Source organism: Astatotilapia calliptera, chromosome 3 (assembly GCF_964374335.1).
Source record: "Astatotilapia calliptera chromosome 3, fAstCal68.1, whole genome shotgun sequence".
NCBI lineage: Eukaryota > Metazoa > Chordata > Actinopteri > Cichliformes > Cichlidae > Astatotilapia > Astatotilapia calliptera.
In genome coordinates, this window is record NC_137424.1 from 71,786,819 (window position 1) to 71,794,738 (window position 7,920).

The 7,920-nt window shown below is 40.6% G+C and overlaps 1 protein-coding gene across 2 annotated transcripts in view; it reads left to right on the forward strand.

Moving 5' to 3' along the window:
- Positions 1-7,088, forward strand: part of LOC113010540 (uncharacterized) — a 61,375-nt gene extending 54,287 nt beyond the window's left edge. For both annotated transcript variants that reach the window (XR_013906513.1, XR_003270488.2), the window contains 4 exons: positions 5,451-5,619; positions 5,974-6,218; positions 6,347-6,455; positions 6,574-7,088. The gene's annotated coding sequence lies outside the window, so the exon portion shown is untranslated. The remainder of the gene's footprint in view (positions 1-5,450; positions 5,620-5,973; positions 6,219-6,346; positions 6,456-6,573) is intronic.
- The last annotated feature ends 832 nt before the right edge of the window (positions 7,089-7,920 follow it).

The following is a 7,920-nucleotide window of genomic DNA, read 5'->3' on the forward strand; positions in this document are numbered from 1 at the left end:
TGAAGAGTCCATGTGATGGGTGACTGGGGTCTTTGATGATTTTCCCAGCCCTTTTCAGACACCGCTTCCTGTAAATGTCTTTTATGGCAGGAAGTGGTGCTCCGGCGATGCGCTGGGCAGTTTTCACAACCCTCTGCAACGCCTTCCGGTCCGAGGCAGAGCAGTTCCCGTACCAGACTGTTATACAGTTGGTCAGGATGCTCTCGATGGTGCAGCGATAGAAGTTCACCAGGATGTCTGAGGACAGGTGGTTCTTCCTCAGAGTCCTCAAGAAGAAGAGGCGCTGGTGAGCCTTCTTGACCAGCTTGGAGCAGTTGGTCGTCCAGGTGAGATCCTCGGAGATGTGGACTCCCAGGAACTTGAAGCTGCTCACACGCTCCACAGCCGTCCCCTTAATGTGGATGGGTGGATGTGGGTCAGCATTCCTCCTGTAGTCCACGATGAGCTCCTTGGTCTTCTCGGTGTTAAGCAGCAGGTTGTTTGTGTCGCACCACTCAGCCAGACGATCCACCTCCTCCCTGTAGGCGGCCTCATCGTTGTCACTGATGAGGCCAATCACCGTGGTGTCATCTGCAAACTTAATGATGGTGTTGGAACCATCAGCAGGTCTGCAGTCGTGGGTGAAGAGGGAGTAGAGGAAAGGGCTCATCACACAGCCTTGTGGTACACCAGTGTTCATTGTGATGGTAGATGAGCAGTGGTTATCCAGCCGGACATGTTGGGGGCGGTTGGTCAGGAAGTCCAGTAACCATTTGCAGATGAGGGAACTGATGCCCAGGTCTGTCAGTTTCCTGATGAGTTGTGAGGGGTGGATTGTATTGAATGCTGAACTGAAGTCTATAAACAGCATTCTGGCGTAGGTGTTGTTGTTGTCCAGGTGTGAGAGGACAGAGTGCAGTGCGATGGAGACTGCATCCTCTGTGCTCCTGTTCTGGCGGTATGCGAATTGGTGGGGGTCCAGGGTGGGGGGGAGACAGGATTTGAAGTGTGCTAGGACCAGCTGCTCTAAGCACTTAGTGATGATGGGGGTGAGTGCTACTGGGCGGTAGTCATTGAGGCAAGATGGGTTGGAGTTTTTGGGTATCGGGACGATGGAGGTGGATTTGAAGCAGGCCGGTACCATAATCCATCATCATGGGTGGCTGTAGCTCAGGTGGCAGAGCAGGTCAGCCACTAATCAGAAGGTCGGTGGTTCGATCCCAGGCTGCCTCCTGGTTGCATGCCAAATATCCTTGGGCAAGATACTAACCCCATGTTTGCCTACTGGTGGTGGTCAGAGGGCCCGGTGGCGCCAGTGTCCGGCAGCCTCGCCTCTGTCAGTGCGCCCCAGGGCAGCTGTGGCTACAATGTAGCTTGCCATCACCAGTGTGTGAATGTGTGTGTGAATGGGTGAATGACTGAATGTAGTGTGAAGCGCTTTGGGGTCCTTAGGGACTAGAAAAGCGCTATACAAATGCAGGCCATTTACAAAATGTAATCAAATGGAAAAGGCCCTTTTTGAAACTTGTTTTATTAGTTTTAACCTTTTAACTTTATGCATCAAGAAAATTTTAATTATATGCAACATTCTCTGACTGGAAGAAATTTGTTTAATATTTAAACCTATTTTCTGCACATTCCAGCACATAAAATAAAATCTTTTTTTGTGTGTTTACACTCACTCTTTCAAATAGATGCAAGTAAAACACAGCAGAAAATAAATAAAGTCAAAGACTAGCGGTCCTGTTGCCTTATTTTCACCTGTAAAGCAGGAGCAGGGTAGGCGGAGGTTTATCCTGGTGCAGGTGTGCCGCAGCAGTCAGTGGAAGAATCCAGCAGTTTCTCTGTGAATTTCCCATTACGTTGTTGCGCACTCGGTGCTTTCTTGGAAGTTTAGGGGGCTTTTTTCACTGTAAAAATAAGTTTTCTTCCCACCCACAACGGACACTAATGTTTTTGTCAATTTTTATGGAATCAAACTTAAAATAAGGTCAGTACTTTCACGCTTTAAATGCTGCACGCTCATACCCTCTCCCGCACTGATATATGATCCACTGTTGATCTGCACACAGCTGTTGTCATGAACGTTGCACTTGCTTACGTCACTGTCATGAGACATTCTCGCAAAAAAATCACGGTTTTAGTAACGGAGTAACGCAGCGTTCCTACGGGAAAGTAACAGTAATCTAATTACCGTTTTTGCAATAGTAATCCCTTACTTTACTAGTTACTTGAAAAAAGTAATCGAATTACAGTAACCCGTTACAAGTAACGTGTTACTGCCCATCTCTGCAAGTAACCATCTTGGGAAAGAACAATACAAAACATTCTATTTAAGGCCTGTGACATCAAGATTCAGTTAAACAACAATTATAACTAAACAATTTGAGGTAATGTTAGTTTCCATTAACATTGAATTAGGTTACTGAATTGGCAAACACCTCCCTATTAACATTACCCATTTTACCCCAATAACTAAAGAATTTAGCACTTGCAGGTCAAAACCTTTATTCAAGAGACGCAAAAATAACATTGATACAGTGACTGTCAAAAATTACAGCACTGATCATACTGTGACATCTTGGTTCAAAACAGCACACTTAGAAATATTCAACGTTCTTTACATCAACCGAATGAAACTGAAAATACCGTATGACATCACATGACCCATATGGGATATTTAGACTGTATAACTGTTCACGCTACATCTCTTCACTAGTAAAAGAAAGAAAAATACAAACAAACAAACAGAGAACTTGTACAGAGCAAAAGGAAAAACAAACAACAACTAAAAAAATGGCCCTGTCCTCATGGCAGTTGCAGAGTATATAAAAATGAACCCTGCGATCTGTTTCTGGAATTGAACTTGAAAAATGCTGCAGAACGAGTGTGAGATTTAAATGTCCTCTCACCTAGAGCTGATCACCTCACATGCATAACAGTGAGCTTTCCTTGCAGGAGCAGTTTTGTCTTGTGAGCTTTTCTTGAGAGCTGAGTTGCTACTCCATTACACCCTTTGAATCACCTCAAAAATGTAGCAGATTTGTGATGGGTAACTCATATTGAAGGAATAAAAAAGGTCCAAACAGCATGGCTACTGCAAAGGTCACGTTATCCAGATCTTGAAGAACTACTATACCCTCGATGATGATGCCAACATCAGAAAAGTCATTGCCTGGCGCATCCTCTGGAGACAGATGTTCATTGTGGTTTTCTCAATCTGTGCAGTGGCCACAGTCAAGTCCTGGTTAAACACAAAACATTTCTTTAAGATTCCTTTTTAAGCTCATCTCTTTTGAATCTACCAGTTCTAATGTTAGAGTAATTTAAACCAATGCAAGCAACATAGTAAATAGCTATAGCCAAAGAGTGGCCTGCCATGCTGCCATTAATGGTCTAACAGAGTTTCTAAGAGAGAGTGAAAAACATAATAATTTAAAATGCTTTACATTAGTTTTTGTTAGAAAGACACCGGCCCATCAGAAATCCAGGTTATGTCACTCAGAAGATGTTATAATTTAGACTTTCAGCCTCACAATTTGGTTAGCTGTTGGTCAGTTGGTCTTTTTTTTTTTCAAACAAAAGCTAATGTAAATATTGGTGGGATTTTCCTTTGTTCACTAGAATGACAAATGTAAAGTTTTTTCACACTGATGTGACCCCTAATACAGGGGTGGGGGTGGGGCCTCAAGAGTTCACTACCAGGCCTCATGTGAACTTCAAATATTAAAGAGGACTACTGGTCCTAACCAGTCCAATGAGGATCAAGTGGATAACTAAATGCATTTTTAAATGTTGCAAAGCCACAATCTACTCATAAAACACTCACCATGAACTCCTGCACCAAGATGTTGCAATTGTCTTTCACACACATGTGGAGCACTTTGATGAGGGCCTCCCTTCGAGCATCAATGTCATCCTTAAGTATAACAAAGAAAACAGAGATTTTTGAACTTTTTAGTAGCACATAAGAAAATGATCGCAGACAAAAACTCTTGACTTTCTAAACCAGTCAACATGCAACACCAGCATCTACAAAGCAATATCAAAAGTTCCTGTTTGACATTAACTTTATGGATATATCGTTTCCAGAACATATATATAGGGACCACTGTACAACAATTTCCAGTAGCACTGCTGATATATGAAATGGTGAGTTTTGAGGTTGTCTTCAAACACGTGCATTGTACTAGAAAAAGGTGTTTGAAGGATTAAAAATGTAAAAAGTAATGACTAGTTTATGTTTATGAAAAAACCTTTATGCAGAAAAAGTAGCAAAGAAATAAAAACATAACACATGGACACTTTTTCCACGAACAAGCTGAAGAGATGGATTTTTTTTAATAAACCCATATTGTTAAAAAAAAAAATTAGAACCAAATTTCTTTATCAGCTGCATGAATAGTAAAAAAACACAATTTCGTTTTAGCTGTCAAAGTCGATTTAACTGAAGTTACGTGTTTCCGGTTACTGTGGAGGTCACGTGTTTCTGGTTAGTGTGGAGGTCGCAATATGGCGCTCACCGGTGGGTGCAGCCAGACGCTCTTGAAAAAAGGGAGAAGGGTCTGGCTGCAGCCACTGTGGAGCTCCACAGTAACCGGATACACGTGACCTCCACAGTAGCCGGAAGCACGTGACCTCCACACTAGCCGTAAACACGCATGGATACCGTGGAAGTCTTACAAGTTGATCGCAAAGGTTGGTTAAGTCTTTCTTAAATAAATTTGCCGTTAGTGATTTCATAATTCTAGGAATCGTCTAGTTTTCTTACAATGATCATGTTGCCACTTTTTTTGCGTTACAACAACATTCCTCCTTATTTTAATGTTTTTTCATCATGCTCCATGGCAGAGAAACACACAGATATGCTTTTTCCTGGGCCTGGTTTAAGTAAGAGAGCTGGATTAACGACTTCTGTGGGCGAGAAGAAGCAAAAAACACATTTTGCATTAGAGTATGATTTATTGTTGGCGTCAGAGATGCAAAATAATGAATACTTCAATACTGTACTTAAGTAGAATTTTCTGGTATCTTTACTTTACTGCTGTACTTTTTTGTGCCTACTGTATACTTCTTTATACTTCTACTTCTCACATTTTAGCACGCGTATCTGTACTTTGTAATCCGTACATTTGTAAATCAGCCCCCCGCACGCGTGCTTTGGACGCAAGATTACTTCAAAATTTTGTACATAAATTATATTTTAGACCCTGTACTTCTTACTTCGACTTAACTAAAAAGTCGAGTCAGTGCTTTTTAAACAGAGGTATCTAAACTGTAGTAAGGAACGTGTGTACTTGTGACACCTTTGGTTAGCGTCAACACTGTAAATTTCGTCACAAACAGATTTATATATTTATCAATACTTCTATTCGTCATTCTTTTCGGTACAGCTTTTTTATTGCCCAGATTTTAGTTAGCCCCTGTTCAATTGACTGTTATATGTCTGTCTGTTTCTCTCTCTGTTTTAGATGCACATATCAATCTGGAATTCGGGCTTAAAGCCAGAATTGCAGGAATGCAACACGTGTTGCAGAGGACTCTTTCACTGCCCTCTGTGCCCCACTTTCAGCCCTACTGTCAGGGCAAAGATTGAGGAGCATCTAAGTGTGCATATAAAAAATGCTTTGCCTTTCAAAGGTATGTTTGTATTAAATATACTTTATAGTTATAAATATGCACTTTTTTAAGCACTTCTGCAGTATCTTTGTTGACATAAAAGTTGCTGTTGATATTGTACAGTTCAGTGCATTCATCTGCAACAAAAATAGTGTTTTTATAAAATATATTTTTATTTACTTTTCACCACTTTTCTTGACATAACTTTTGTGATCCATACCATTTTGCTTTCATTATTGAGGTTGGCTTAGATGTTTTTGTTAACATGTACAATCTGATTGCTAGACAAATTGATTGCATTCTATACAACTACATTTAAATTACGTCTGTCTACTTGTTTGTTTGTTTGTTTGTTTGTTTGTTTTTCTCTTACAGATAAAATGATATGCCGGTGCAGGCTGCCTCGTAGGACAACAGGACACTTTCACTGCCCTGTCTGTAAGATTACAATCATACGGCGTGGGGATATGGCAAGGCATATATTGTCTTGTCAGCATTCTTCAATGCCAAGTCAGCCACCATTATCAGGACTGCTCCCCGCTGAACTCTCCGAGGAGACCCGTATTCCTCCGGCAGTACTCTTCGAGGAGCCCTGGCTCCCCCCCAAGGTTTTGTCTTCGGTATCTGAACCATTTTCTGAGTCTTTGTTAGAACATTCATATGCTCTACCCTCTGTGTTCAATAAAACTGCAGCTGATGGAAAGTCCATGAAAATGACATGCCCTCACTGTGGCCTTACTCTTCGTAGCTCTGGCAAGCTATTTGCACACTGGAGAGAGGAAGCCAAAGCTGTGCTTGAAGGACAACACGTGCCCATTTTCAGACTGAAAAAGCACAAGTTCCAGGAAGTCAGTCAGGTCAGTATTCACTTTAAACAGTAGTGTAATTACATGGTTAGTGACATTTGAATAACTGTTAAAAACTGTTCTGCAACAGAGAAATAACTATGTTTTTATCCCCATTTGCCTGACACAGGAGCCAGCAGTTGTTTAAGATCTGCGTCCTGCTGTGCAGTGGGTTGTCCAAAATAAGGCACTTTTCCGTGGACACGTAACAATGCCAAAATATCTGTCCTTAAATCAAGGGGACCAGCAGAGGGTCTTAAGAGACATGTCAGAGGAAGAAGACACTGGAGCAAGGGACTTGTTCCTCTTTGTTTTTCAGTTTGCAGAGGACATGGAGCTCTTTTTGAAAGCATGTGCTGATGAGCAGGGACTAAGGGTCAGTGCTATGACATGTAATGGACAAATGAAGGCACTGGCTGTGTTTGTTTGTTTGTTTAATATGTCGTCGTTGTTGTTTTTTTGTTTTGTTTTTTACATAGTACAAAATTCCAATTAAACTTATTTCAAAATGTTGTTCACTTTATTCTGTGTCCATACTTATAATAAAGGATTACAGTGTAACAGCATTAAATGTAAATGTAACAGCATTTTTTTTTAAACTTGTATTTTCAAAATAAAAAGCTTATTGTTGATATTAACAGTAAAGAATTGTAATCAATAATATTTTTATACATTTTAAACATTAACACTCTGGGCTCTATCCTGGCCATTTGTGGACACTTCACTTATTCTTTTTTTTACTACTGCACTGCAGTGGACCAAAACAATGACACGGGTTTGATCTTAAGGATCTAATAGTTGTGTGTGTTGTGCATGACATTGCCACACAAATATGTATTTGCAAGATAGAGTAGAATAAATTATGATGCATGAAATATTACATAGGCTGCAGTGAATTTCTGCTGATACAGACTATTGAGCTTTGAGTTTCCCAGTCAAACTTAGCTTTGAAGCACATGCTAACAACACTTTTACTCTTTTACATTTCATAACAAGACACCATAGCCAAAATATTAACAAAATATATATTATTAAAAAATTCAAAGCTGCACATACAGCAACAAACACCGTTAGTAAATGTGTCCTGGAGTTTATGCAGGTGCAGAAAGTGCTGCTGCTGTAAGTAAGCCTAACAGCTTCCAGATCACTTATTTTTCTGGAAAGATGGTAGGAAAGGCATCACTGCTCATTTCTACAGTCTCCCAGATCTTGGAATACAATCCCTTTGTACCATGAAACCACTTCGCAGTACTAGGAGTCCACTAAAACCTATAAAGAGAGTGATCCTGGAAGAAACGGGGCACACACTAGTGACCTCAACAATTGCAAGACAGCCTTTTCCCCGATGCTCAGATGGGGGAAAAAAAAGGAAGTTTCATGAAAACATTAGGACTTTATCACCGTTTTATCTGAAAAGTTAATGGTAATATATAACCTAACTGGCTATAAAGAGTAAAACATTTAGATACAGTTTTGA